This window comes from Colias philodice, chromosome 6 (assembly GCF_061535455.1).
Source record: "Colias philodice isolate Cphi_HAF_F1 chromosome 6, ilColPhil1 Martin Lab GWU primary, whole genome shotgun sequence".
NCBI lineage: Eukaryota > Metazoa > Arthropoda > Insecta > Lepidoptera > Pieridae > Colias > Colias philodice.
In genome coordinates, this window is record NC_143091.1 from 5,404,275 (window position 1) to 5,419,964 (window position 15,690).

A 15,690-nucleotide genomic window follows, 5' to 3' on the forward strand; every position below is an offset into this window, starting at 1 on the left:
GGACAAGATAAGGAGAGAGAGTGAGAGATATGAAGAAGTTATTAAACAGTCCATACCTAAGTCTATAGGCGGTGTATATTTAATGGGTGGAGACTACAATACAGACAATAATTTAATCTACGTATAATATAATAATTATAATAATATTATAATGCCTAGCCAACATACCAAAAATCAATTAAATATACCTAGGTACCTATCCAATTCATGTAAAAGCTCTTTACTCTACCTAAAGGAAATTAACAGAAAGCATTAAATATTTCATAATATTATTAAATCCGGTACCGCGCGGAAAACTTCGCAAACGAAAACGAAACGAACATTTTTTTTTGAATAAGTTATATTGGGAGAGCTTGGCTTTCGGATTTATGTTCGGTTACACGTTATTTTCAGCGTGGTCTGAGAAATAACTTGTTTTTCACGGTTTCTGTTATGAATTAATTATTAGAGCCTCTTCAAACTAAGTTCTATCTTTCAGACTTTGGTCCTCAGCTGTGAATTCAAGTGGGAGTAGGTATGTGTTTTAGAATCAAAGAGACCAATAAATATAATATAACAATAATTAAACCCTTCGTCCTTCGAAATACTGTTCATGTAACTAATATAAAAATAACAAGTAAAAGTAAATCGTTTTCTAGAATTCCTTTTAAGCTACTTTATTGCAGCTGCCTCATTATAATATGAAAAACCAGCAAAAGCAATAATATTTTTAATAAAGTCAAAAGCAATAAATAAGCTGCTGACTAAATTGGATTAAGGTACACATACAAGACGATTGTGATATGCGATAAAATATATTATGGTTGTGGCAATTTTAGAAATTATCGTGTATCCACAAGTTTGTCGATAAACAATGTCAATATTTTATCTTCTACATGCCTATTTGTTTTATGTTTATATAATGGTACGGGAGCCAGGTGCAAATTTGGTTAATTATTTCCTCTCAAGAGATAATTCGTCAGACGCCTCAGAGTATAGTATTATAAAGCCACGTGAACGTCAGCTGGCGCTCGGTTGGGGGGGTGAGCGGTTGTAGCCTCCCACGCACGTAGGAAAAAAAATACATTCATTCATTCATTTCCTCTCAGCTAAAAATTTGTCAAATTGTAGCTAACCCAATATCTCAACGAAAAAAAATAATCAGCTAGTTACAACATGGTGTATTATACGTCAGCTGGTGTCTCGAACATGAAAGTTAAATTTAAAGAAAAATTTATTTTCCGTGATTTCCTCTCAAACAAAAATTTACCTGATGATAGCTTATATGTAACTGTGGATAAATATATAGGTCAGCTGGCTGTATCTTGGTGGAAAAACCGTCAGCTGATACGGGAGGCTACGAGGCTTCATAATACTATACTTTGATGCATTTTACTAATTACCGCTTGAGAGGAACTTGGTCATAAAATCTGTTCCTGGCTCCCGTACCATTATGTAAAACAAACAAATCGCTTTAAATATATGTAGTTCAAGAGATAGTCCGAGTGATAGATACCTACATTTATTTTGTTTCTCTCAAATAATTGTTCAAACAAATAAACGATATTACTATCATGTCATTTTATACAAAACAGATCCACACTTACTTGGTACCACATTACACATATCTGGGGGCACGGTAGTGCCCCCGCCAAGACGAGCCAAGCGAAAGCGAAGCGCACGGGCACTACCTACCTTTTCTCGAAGCGCTTCGACGTTTTTTTGAACCCTCATAACTTGGGTTTGGATTATGCTAGATCAACAAAATTTTCGGGATATATTGTCAATTGGGGGACTTATTGAACATATTAAGTTTTAATTACATTAGCTTAAATTATACTTCAGATTTTATTTATATCTAAAAAACGCTAATTTCGTCACTGACTCACTGATGATCATCAAAATTCTTAAGGTATTTCCTAATGTCCTAGAAAGCTGAAATTTTGTATGTAAGCTAGTATTAGCACACAAACAACAAAAAAATTATAAAACTTGTAACTTTCATCCCCCAACCCCTTAAACTAGGGGATGGGAGTTTGTATGAGACCTGTAATTTTAAATTAAATTTTGATTACGCTAGAGGTCTAATCTAATAATCTAAAACTTGGTTCCCCTATATATATGTATAGGTACTCCTTCCCCTATATATATATATGTATAGGTACTCCTTGTTAAAAAAAAAAAAATAAAAATTTAATCGACATATTATATTGAGACATATACTTCAGATCAGATCATATAAATATGAATGAATAGAAGTGTTGCGAACGTCTCCTGCCTCTTACGACCACTCAGTAGCTAAAAATAAAAAAAAAAAATTGTCATTGACAGCGAGCGCGTCGATTGTCGATGGTCTTGCTACTGATTTAAAAGTAAACATGGATTGTGAAATAGTTTCACTTGAAGAAAATCTTGGACCTTGCCATCATCCTGTGTCAGCGAACAGCGAACAGCGAACAGCGAACAGCGATAGCGAACAGCGAACAGCGAACAGCGAACAGCGAACAGCGAACAGCGAACAACGAACAGCGAACAACGAACAACGAACAACGAACAACGAACAACGAACAACGAACAACGAACAACGAACAACGAACAACGAACAACGAACAACGAACAACGAACAACGAACAACGAACAACGAACAACGAACAACGAACAACGAACAACGAACAACGAACAACGAACAACGAACAACGAACAACGAACAACGAACAACGAACAACGAACAACGAACAAAGAACAAAGAACAACGAACAACGAACAACGAACAACGAACAACGAACAATGTGAATGTGAATGTGAACAGCGAACAGCGAACAGCGAACAGCGAACAGCGAACAGCGAACAGCGAACAGCGAACAGCGAACAGCGAACAGCGAACAGCGAACAGCGAACAGCGAACAGCGAACAGCGAACAGCGAACAGCGAACAGCGAACAGCGAACAGCGAACAGCGAACAGCGAACAGCGAACAGCGAACAGCGAACAGCGAACAGCGAACAGCGAACAGCGAACAGCGAACAGCGAACAGCGAACAGCGAACAGCGAACAGCGAACAGCGAACAGCGAACAGCGAACAGCGAACAGCGAACAGCGAACAGCGAACAGCGAACAGCGAACAGCGAACAGCGAACAGCGAACAGCGAACAGCGAACAGCGAACAGCGAACAGCGAACAGCGAACAGCGAACAGCGAACAGCGAACAGCGAACAGCGAACAGCGAACAGCGAACAGCGAACAGCGAACAGCGAACAGCGAACAGCGAACAGCGAACAGCGAACAGCGAACAGCGAACAGCGAACAGCGAACAGCGAACAGCGAACAGCGAACAGCGAACAGCGAACAGCGAACAGCGAACAGCGAACAGCGAACAGCGAACAGCGAACAGCGAACAGCGAACAGCGAACAGCGAACAGCGAACAGCGAACAGCGAACAGCGAACAGCGAACAGCGAACAGCGAACAGCGAACAGCGAACAGCGAACAGCGAACAGCGAACAGCGAACAGCGAACAGCGAACAGCGAACAGCGAACAGCGAACAGCGAACAGCGAACAGCGAACAGCGAACAGCGAACAGCGAACAGCGAACAGCGAACAGCGAACAGCGAACAGCGAACAGCGAACAGCGAACAGCGAACAGCGAACAGCGAACAGCGAACAGCGAACAGCGAACAGCGAACAGCGAACAGCGAACAGCGAACAGCGAACAGCGAACAGCGAACAGCGAACAGCGAACAGCGAACAGCGAACAGCGAACAGCGAACAGCGAACAGCGAACAGCGAACAGCGAACAGCGAACAGCGAACAGCGAACAGCGAACAGCGAACAGCGAACAGCGAACAGCGAACAGCGAACAGCGAACAGCGAACAGCGAACAGCGAACAGCGAACAGCGAACAGCGAACAGCGAACAGCGAACAGCGAACAGCGAACAGCGAACAGCGAACAGCGAACAGCGAACAACGAACAACGAACAATGTGAATGTGAATGTGTATGTGAATGTGAATGTGAATGTGAACATACACAAACACGAACACGAAAACGAACAACGAACAGCGAACAGCGAACTCAAATTTTTATTCGAACACAAACACGAACAACGTACATCAAACAACGAACAACGAACAACGAACAACGAACAACGAACAACGAACAACGAACAACGAACAACGAACAACGAACAACGAACAACGAACAACGAACAACGAACAACGAACAACAAACAACGAACAATGTGAATGTGAATGTGAATGTGAACAGCGAACAGCGAACAGCGAACAGCGAAGTAGTACGGTACGGAACTCTTCGTTGCGCGAGTCCGACTCGCACTTAGCCAGTTTTTTGTACATGGCGCATGTACATACAACATGATTAGTCGTCTAGTAGATACACGGCTTTATAAGAACTAATAATATTTTGCAGTCGCCATATACCTACGTATAAAAGCCACGCGGCTTTATTGTTTTGATTTAAAGCTTTTTTCTTTTTATTACAGAAGATAACGAAGAACCTTATACGTCGGTGCCTCTGGAGAAGCTTTCTTCACCTTCTAGCGATATTCAGCCCATATTACATCTCATTCCACAAGATGCACAGAGTTTTTATAACGGTCTCATTAGTGATGATGCAATAGAAGACCACAGATGGACTAGACATGGTGGATTTTCGAAATCCCATTTGATATTAACGTCGAATAAACGTCCTCTATAAGTATTATTTTATATATTTTTTTAATTAAAGCTTTATTACGATATTATAAATACATAGTTTCATTTATATCATTCAATCCCTGGATTGTGGTTCCTTTTTGTATAAGAGAAAACCTATCAATTGATAAATGTTAAAAGGAACCATATGCACATTTTCTTAATTATCTATAAAGTTTAAGAGTATTCAGAGCAAATTTATATACACATACTTAAATAAGTAATTTATCAATGAATTTAAATAAAATAAATTTTAATTTTACTTCATCTAACAGAGCTGCAAATGTTTTTGTAAATCCTTTGATATCTCAGAAGTGCATGTTTGCTAGGTGGTTCCTTTTTGTTTAAATACGGTCAATTTTTTTTAACCATGATAGCTTCAAACTGTTTTCAGAGAGCTTTTCGGAGAAAGTTTTAATATACGCACTTACTTACTAATAAACAACAATGAATGTTATTGAATCGATTTTTATGTGTGTGTACTTACACATAAAAATATCTACAATGCAAGTAGTTAAAACCAATATAAGTTGCCTCATCTCCAGTCAAGCTCGAATAGTTTTAATAAAATGCTTTACAATTTTATAGCATTGAACTATCTAGTATTTTTATGTCAATAGCAAGTAATTAATCGACAACAAACTATTTTTTTATAAATAGATTAAATGACAAAAAAAATATAATGTACATTTAATAAAGATCTAAAGGTAGCTCTTCTGCTACTTTCATGTTTACAGAACGACGACGGGCAGTAAAGTGTGACAGGTAGGTAAGGGTCAAGGCTGTCCGGGGTAAATCTATAACTTCAAGAATATATGAGATTTACACACCGCTTTTACACACGTTTCATTCAAAACTTCGTCATAATGTTCAATGACAAGGGAATGAGGAAGTTTTTTACTATTTTTTTTATTTATTTGCTAATAAATAATATATATTATGAATGTATGTCAGTCTCACACTGTAGACTGTAGTACTTACCTGTCTATATCTACCATATCAATTAGCACACAGCATAGCATATTATTTAAATCTCGTTTGTTTTTTTATGTCCAATAATAAATAACAATATTAAAATAAAAGGTTTTTCCATATTTTATTCTATCAAATAAAGAATATTGATCGATTAGGCTAAAACAGTAGAAAGGCTACATTTATCCTGGAGCTATAGCGCTGTTTGCAATAATTATTAATAAAAATATTATTTGATGAATATATTTAATTTGCAAAAATAATATTTGGTATTTATAGAAAACCCATGATGGAATTTCTTCCTCCTCCTTTTTCTATATCAATTTAGAAAAAAAAAATGTAATAAAATATTTATGATAAGACTAGCAGTCCGCCCCGGCTTCGCCCGTGGTACATATTTACGTTTTCTCTACGTAAGAACCATCCTCGTACTTCAAGGAATATAATAAAAAAAGAATTAACGAAATCGGTTCAGCCGTTCTCAAGTTATGCGCTTACCAACACATTTTGGGATTCATTTGAATATTATACTTTCGGTCCGCCCCGGCTTCGCCCGTGGTACATGTTTACGTTTTCTCTACATAAGAACCATCCTCGTACTTCAAGGAATATAATAAAAAAAGAATTATCGAAATCGGTTCAGCCGTTCTCGAGTTATGCGCTTACCAACACATTTTGCGATTCATTTTTATATATAAGAGATAAGATGTGAAATTTCCAAAAGTTACATTTTAATTTTGATTGGCGCTGTTATAATTATAATATTAAACTTTGATGTCGAACATTTTTGTGAATATATGCGTTGAACATGAATATAAATTAATATAAAAGTAATTGACGGTGATGTATCGACGCTAATATTGAATAGGGGCTGAATAAAAAAGTGTTAGTGCGATATTTTTTTCAGTTTACATAATATGAAAAAGAGGCTATTAATAGGCTTAGACAGTGCGCGCACGAACAACTTTGTCTCCGCAACTATTTTGTCTTCGCAACTATTTTGTCTCTCCACCCATGGGCTAGTATGAAAGTGCGCGCACGTAGCGACGCAACTCCCCATACAATTGATGGGAGAGACAAAATAGTTGCGGAGACAAAGTTGCTCGTGCGCGTTAGCTCTTATTCATCATAGTAGAGCATGAGACTTAAAAAGACTTCTTTTGACAATTCAACTGGGAAAGTATGGTTTGAAACGTACGCAACGTTTTTGATAATACAATGATTTAGAATTGAGTAGGCTCCTATTAGAAAACGAATAAGTATTATTTAGGTGTCTAGAACACGTCGGTCGGGGATGAATTCTAACCAAATCCCGAGGCACTGTGACTGAAAGCCGCTCGACGGAACACAGTGGAGTTGGTATCTATTATTAATAGCAGTTAGTCATACAATTAAACTCAAACTCAAACTGAATAATTTATTAAATAACTTCACTCCACTTAGAAAAAAGATGACGTAAAAAGTCTGTACCAAATTTGATGAAAGCTTTACTAGTTGATAGTTTATTATATAAAGGGAAGCAGTATCCAATAAGCTGTCAGCTAATTCTTAAATTATAAAATAAACGTTAATCACTATACTATTCATGCTTCATTCGACTTTATCTAATTATTCATAACTGAATTTTAATGATGTTTAATACTTAGATTAGCTTTCAAGTAACTGATTGAAATATTTTGAAGGAATATTATAAATTCCAGTAAGTTTTACAACGCTCAGACAAAGGACGTCCTTATTTTACAATTTACACGAATTTAATTAATATGCCGTGTTCTATAGTTTCTTTAATTAGCGCTCTTGTATTTCAGTGACTATGAATCTCGTTCTAAAATTGTGCAAGACATTCTATTTAAATTTAGGAATAGTTAATATGTATTCCATGCGACACATTTCAATTAAGGAGGACTGTTACCGATTTAGTATGTAGATGTTTGAATTAGGTACATTGGGTAAGCCGTAAGGTAAATTTAAGTAAATATTTTAATGTGGAAAGTCTTATTGTCATTAGCTTTCTAGAATAGGTATAACAATAGACAAATAATAAATAACAATATAAAAAGAGAAAAGTGGAGAATAAATTCTATTTATTTATTGTAAATGTCTCAGAATAAAATCCATATATTTAGATAGGTCTACGCAAGGGTCTACGATATTTTTGGCAAACCACCACACTTCAAAAAACATTATTTTATATTACTTGATTACAAATTCAAGCAGCCGTGCAACAATTACTCGTCACATTCATTATGACATAATGGTTATTTAATTACGTTCTGAAATAGGTTTTCGCAACAATAATAAAACGTACAACGAAATGAATAAGTGTTGTGCGGGATCAAATTAATTTGGATTGCGCCAAACGAATTAAAATTATAACTAGGCAACATGTAGGCGCGTTTGTTATCAAATAAGCCGAGTGCTTCATTCAGAGCACGCCATGTTTTGGTAATCGAATTTTCAATTAAGCCGGCCACGGTGATAATGCAATTGCGATTGCTTACGCTTTGGATGTGACTGCTTATCACGCTGCACTTACGTTATATACCTACGTGTTTGAATAATCTAAATCTCATAAGTCTATACCATGTGTTACATAAAAGCGGAGGCTATTTAGATATTTAAGCCGTCTGATTCGACTTATAGTTTAAATCATGTGATCTAATTATACCTTAGTATATTTATTGATAACTCGTATAAGAATTTCAAATTCTTTTAATATTTTTCACATGCAAGGTTAGAATGGCTTTTCGTAAAATAAATTCGAAAAAGCTTGTGCAAAATGAAAGCACGAATGAAATGGGAAATTACTTGCACGTATTGCTTACGCAAAGTAAGCCAGATTACAGAAACTGCAGGCACATAGGTACATAGTCTGAAGTAAAGTCGCACAAAAACGATCTGCAGTCGCTCCCGTAAAATACTTGCAAGCTTGTCAAGATTACAGCTGCAGCGTGTAGTCGGAGTCATTTGACTATTGTTTGTTTTCCTTTGTTAATTTTTTTGGCCTAATAATTATAAGCCTTATTAGACAGTTTAAAGTAGCCTTGTCATATCTACTCTCAACATTTTTAGCTGTGGAGAGTTTGAATTACTTTACATATAAAACAATAATTTGTCGTCTATACGTCTATCAATAATAATGCAACGGAAAGTAAACAAATAAGATAAAGAAGCAGCTGAGTAATTGCTTGTTTTAGACTCAATATTATATTGAAAGAGAGGTCACATAATGCGGAGTGTTTTATCTTTAGTACCAATTTAATATCTTAGTCTGGGTGAAGGTATTTCCTTATCACGGGTTCGACCGTTAACTCACCGCGGAGGGACAATATGGCGGAATGGGTTAAGTAATGGACTGTCTTATGTAAATTACGTCATTTGTGTGTTTGTTTCACATTTACATGATGTAAGATTAACGGTTTTAAATTGCTCATTATAAAGAAGAGATTGCAATTATTGTTATATCCTTTTAGTAACGTAAATCCGATGTGTTATTGTCATTTATTCTAACAGTTATCTATCTGTATCTATATTGATAAGATAATTATTTAGGTATGATCATCTTCCTCGTTCTTATAATTTTATTGTGATATCAAAACCTTCAAATCTAGTAGTAAATATCGGATTACCGAGTATTATTGAACACAATGATTTATTACTTATAATTTTTATTAGAGACATTTCTATGAATTGCTTGTTTATGAGGCGTAATATTGATATAAATATTATTATCAACCCGAAATAGTTTACCAGAAGCAATAAACATTGAATCGCTCATCATATCAAATAATAAACACTGGAAGTTATCAAATGTACGAATAGTAACCTAGTTACTCATAAAAACCTGTAGTCATATTTATATTTACCGAAAACGTGAAGTGATGAATAAAACTGTCAATCCGAAAACCAGGTTCATTTGTATTCACGTATTTTTAGCATTGTTAGCGTTCGACGAGTAAAGCTTTCGTTTGAATAATCTTTTATCGTCGGTAAAGACACATTCTCCGGTATATACGAGATACAAGAAGATATTATGTTATTTTTATGGAAATAAAAATTAGTGGTGATGTTGAATAAACACGTGCATCTGTTGCTGACTTCTTAAAAGTTAAGACGATAGAATATAATATAATTCATTTAAAAATATGCAAACTAATAATATAACAAGCTTTTTATGAGCTTTACCCAGTACCAATAGTCTTTGTAGACTATTTAATTGTCTGTAGTGTAATCAGAAAATTGAAGCTAAAATTAATAGAACGCAATATATGTAGTAGATACTAATTAGAAGAGCATTTTCATACCTTATTAAACTTTTAATTAAAGCTTTATTAAGCACTAAGAAAGGATAAAGTGTGACAAATTTGCGCTACAATTTTGTAATTTATGAACGGAAATTTATTAAAATGTGTATATCGCATTGCCATACATGTTAACGGAGATTTATTCTTTTTTTATATATGTATAAGTGAAACCTAGCCGGGATCAGCGGCATCCATTCTACAATTTATGTTTCGGCCCGCGTCTAGTGAAAGCCTCCGATGAAAGTTTCATCGTATCTGCGAGTTGCAGGCGTGAAAATAAAATTGGGACGCGTTTAGGCTTTCAAAATAGCTATCGGAGTCCTGTTGGGCGCCTGTTGTGCTGATTCTTTGCTTTTGTTTCGTACGCAATGGAGAGCCAATATTGAAGTACGTCGGATGTTTTCAATAAAATTTATTGGTGTTTTTTTCTTAGATGATTCTATATAATTGAAAAGTTTTGATGTTGTAAATTTTTAAAGAATAAGAATATAAAGATTTGTGTTGCCGTCCTGTGTTCGATTTTTTATAATCTTAAAAAATCTCTTTTATAAAGCATTTAATGGTATACAACTAAATACTAAGTTTTGATATTGTTTATGATACCTGAAGGTAACACGATGTTTTCTGTTGTTAATTAGAAAAACATGTGGTATGTATCTATGTTCATCGTGTTTTTATAATTAGAAAATCTAGAAAATATAATTTAATACGAAATGTAGCAGGTAAAGCGTAGGATAATTTGAAAATACCCACGTCCATAGTTTTATGCCTAAAACCTTACATATACACTTCGTTAAGAATTCTCGTGTGATATTCATTGTGTACGGGACTAAGTGACATATCACACTAGCGGATTGCGAGCGGTTTCAAAGCGGAGCGGGTGCGCAACGAATACGTTGCGGGCGCGCAACGAACACGCCGCGGATGCGCAGCGAACACGTCGCGGACGCGCAACGATTTCGCTGCGAATAGAAGCGTCGACGCCATTTTGTATACTCTCGCACAAAAGCCAGCTCTTCCGCCTTGCCTAACTTCCATTCAATATTTCCATCGTTTCTGTAGCACTCAATTTTTTAACCGTACTGTGGAAATGCACTTACTTAACTAAAGATGTAATAGTAACAACTGGAGTTGTTAAAAAAGGTGCTATAAAATTGAATTACTAGGACTAGTGAGTTGCTGGTTGCTTGATAAAATTTTCTACTCACTGCTACCTATTTACCTAATAATAAGATAGACCTGTTTTAGTTAAGGAGCTTTAACATTTATTTCACTAATGAACTTTCTTTATGAGCAATTAAGTTATCTGATTGCATTTCGACCAAGATTTAATGGATAAAAAAATACCCTAAACATTAACATGTTATGAAACTCGTAAAAAATAATGATCTCATAATCATTATACTATCACAAGTTTTAAGTAACAACCAGCACGGATTCCATTTTGTTAATGAGTGTACATGACTGCGACGTAAACGTTGCGCATCTGCCACGCGTCCGAAACGAATTCGCTGCGCAACCGCGGCGTGTTCGTTGCGCGCCCGCAACGTATTCGTTGCGCACCCGCTCCGCTTTGAAACCGCTCGCAATCCGCTAGTGTGATATGTCACTAAAGGTTAAAATATAACGTTGAATTTTTGTACCAAGGCGAAATGAAATGAAATTTTTTAAATTGTTTATAGATGGAATTTTCACTTTATGGCGGAGCGATCGTGTTTATTATTTTGTGATACATTTATTGCTGTATTTTAGCCAGTCGTTATCATACACGTGTACATAATGGTGTAAATAATCGATATACAAAATATATTTGTGTCAATACAAAACAACTACGCGAAAAGTGTAGGATGACGAGGAAAGAGATATATTCGAAACATGACGATCTACAAATAAGAATACAAGACATTTTCTTTCAATAACTGCTTTAAATCTTCTATTGTTTTCTTAGAAAAAAATATGTCAGACGCAGCGTCATCCCATTTTTATCGGAGCTCTCTCGCTTGGATGCTTCGTCTGAATGCCAAGAATTTATTGCGTTGTACAGCCTTCAGCGAAGCGAGAAGAATTAGTCGACAATCAGCCCGGGGGAAGTAGTAACCCACGGACAATGCCAGGGGCAGCACACGATATTGTTGTCTCGACAGCTAGACGGAGATATTGTAATCGATCTTAGCAACGCGGGGTTGATGGGGCGTTTATGTGACTGTAAAATGCAAGTTATATTTATAACACGATTAAGAATTTCACATATTTGGTTTGAGAATGTGAATATGATACACATTTATTGCTGCATTTATTTTTCATTGGCATTTGCCATGTAGATGAAAGAATGAATTTCATCTACTTACTTACTTACTATAGCTTGCAACCTAATTTGTTAATATTTAAAATATGTATAAGCAATATTTGTCACACACAACCTGTACCTATACGGATGCGTTTAAATCTTACAAAATGCGAAAAGTAAAAATAATAAACCAAAAAGAGAGCTACAATATCTCATCTACTTTGTTATGTACTGTTTTATTCCAATCTAGACGAACAAAGTCGCGTAATCATCATTGTGTTCACCGTTGCAAATATTTTCTAATTAATAGCAGAGTATTCGGTAAGTGGCCGGTGGAAGCGAGATCTCAGAGCCGGTCCGTTTCCGCAGCAGTAGATAAGCGGCTCGTATTTTGCTCGGCGGTACTAAGTCGTCCGTCGAAAGCCTCTGAAAGGAAAACGAAAACAATTTCAAAGCGATACTTCTTTTGCTGCAGATCATTACTGCGATCTTCAAGTTCTGCGATGTTTTTTAATATTTTTCCTATTTTGTACACCGTTATCAGAAACGAGAGTAATTTGTAGAGAAACTCCCTTTTCGTTTTAGTTTAATGGAAATTAATAAGCAGCGACGGGTAAGTACTCAAATTATATGGATTCCTATTTTAATTAATAAGCATACTTAATTTATAACACTTACTTAGCATCTTTAACGATAGGGAATATCGTCTGGAAGATGTATCTAGGTGTATCGACTGTAGGTGTGAGACTGTAGATATCAAAGATTCTTAAATACATATAAATGTATATGTAAAATTATTATTAAAATTATTATCTACAATACAAGAAGTTTTGAAAGAACGTTGCGTTATTTAAATCCAATATAGAAGAATGGAAACAACAGTACGGAGCCATTTAGATTCCTAAACAGTGTTTAAACATTAAAGATAACATAATTAAACTTGGATTTTATAACGCTGAGGCTGTTCATCGTTAAAATGAATTCCATTCATAAATATTTTCGTTGGTTGGTGAGTACTCGTCAAAAATTCCGCCCGCGGCGGTAAATTCTTTTATCCATTTAAAAGTGGCGTAAAATCGTATCAACATTTTATACGTTAGCTAAAAAGGATTACTAACACAGAATCAATAAATACCTATTCTAGCTGTTGTTTGAATTCCGTCCGACTATTTCATCGCTTTTTTGCAAGTTTTTCTTTTTTTTATAAACATAGCTGTCTATGAATTATTATGATAAAAATTAATGAATTTGCATATGAGTTGTACCAATTACATAACATACTCATGTATTCTTCGAAGGAGATGAGGTAACAAAGCTGCTTACAATTTCTATCTTTAGAACTTTTTGTTAAATATTTATGAAACATGATTATTTTTATAAATATACAATTTCATTCACTTTGAGAAGAGAATATCATTAACTTACACTGATTAACTTACAATATCTACGTGATCGATCATTATAAACATAGAAAATACCCAAATGCGTGTCATCTGTCCGCCTTTTATCAGGGTTTTATATTAAACTAGCGGTCCGCCCCGGCTTCGCCCGTGGTACCTACATGTTTAAACTATCCTATCTCTCAAGTTGGATCGAACTGCACATGGTGTGCGAATTGTATTATAATCGGTTAAGTGGTTTAGGAGTCCATTGAGGACAAACATTGTGACACGATATTTATATATTATATTAAGATTGCATTTTACATCTATGCATTTTTATTCTATATCTGTACATTTGACCTATCACTTAACGAAACATGCCATCGTAAGATTGAAAAATTACCTAAGTAAGTACAAAGGCAAAATAACTTTTAAATGACTTCATTGAGTATCGCCAAACTTTAAACAATTGCCTAATTAAAACAAAGTCAATTAGCCCATCATTTCATATAATCCAAAAAAGTCAGAGGCAGTGATTGAATTTTCCAAAGCCGACCTCGAACGAGTGAAGTAGGTAATTAATTACGCGTAGCTGTTTTTGCATCGGCTAGGCGGAAGAAAATGCCCAAGATTTATTGTTTGCGCCACTTCACTTCAACGTCTCAAGACGGCGAATTACTAATCTTTCCTTTAATTCTGACTCCTTGTTTTCTCCACTGTAATAGAGCTGTAAGACAGATTAAAGAAAGTACTCATTTCAGTCTTGTTTATATTGCATTTGACCCGCTAAGGATTGAGATTATAAAATGTCGCGTAACAATTTAAAAGTACTTACATTTTTTACAATCATTATTTTATTATGTATATGTTTAAAGCATAATTTGAACATAAATTTTTGAAAACTTTTTGAAACATTTTTGCTTGAATACCCAATTATATAGTAGTGTATATAAAATACCTTAGATAATAATGCGAAAATTTTCTAGGCTTCATACCCAGTGGATGCCTATAAAAAAATTACGATCGGGAACAAAGCATTTCATATTGTCTGCAATGAGAACGAAATCAATTAGTTACAATCTCTGTTATTTTAAAGAAAACTGTGAATTTACTTTTTATGTATCATAATGAAATACCACTGCTAGCAAATGCCTGCGAAGGGCGGTCAACCTCAGGCTTACTGGAATCAGAAGGGGCAGGAATATGGACATTATCAAGTGCGCAACGTGTGATAAGTGTTTATTACGAGAAATTGTTAACGAGAAATAAAATGAACATTTTCCAATGTATAAGAACTATTAAAATATGCAAAGGACATTTTGTCATACACGTGAACGTCCAAAAATTTCGAGCTAGGTAATAAATTTTTAACATGATGAAAAGGTTGCGAATTTGTCCTTCCATTTATTATAATGCCCTACGGACAGATACCCAAATAAACTTGTACACAACTAAATTGGTTTGTTCCCATAAGGGTTTACCTTGTTACATGATTGGGATTACCTATGTGATGCCACACAAGTTAAAAGGAATATTGTAAAACTAAGTAATCGATCGTTTACTCATTATTACATGCCACGGTACTAATTCCCGATTCTGCCTTTCATTCAGTTTCAGTTATAAAGAAATCATTTCAATTCATTTGAAAAACGGTTTTCTAATATTTCGTTTCTTTTTGTAAATAGGTTTTATAGAAACGGAATTTTAATAGCTGGTTTCAATATAATAGAGTGGCGAAGATTAATAAATATGACCAATTATTATTGAACAAATCTAGATACAAGTTACTTAGTACAGATTGGCTCATTTAGAAGATATGCTCGTTATAACAATAACATTGTAGTAATCTTGTAGTAATATACTTATTTTTAATAACAAAACAGGTTTATTAATATAAAATAAATTGATTGACAAACATTAAAACTTAAATAAATGTCACTACCTCCAATCTGCCACTTTCACAGTTCAATCCGTTAATTTATGTTGAGTTGAGACTTTGCAGACAAATCCGCTCTCTATTTATAGTGCAACCAAAATTGTCCTCACCGTAGCTTGTCT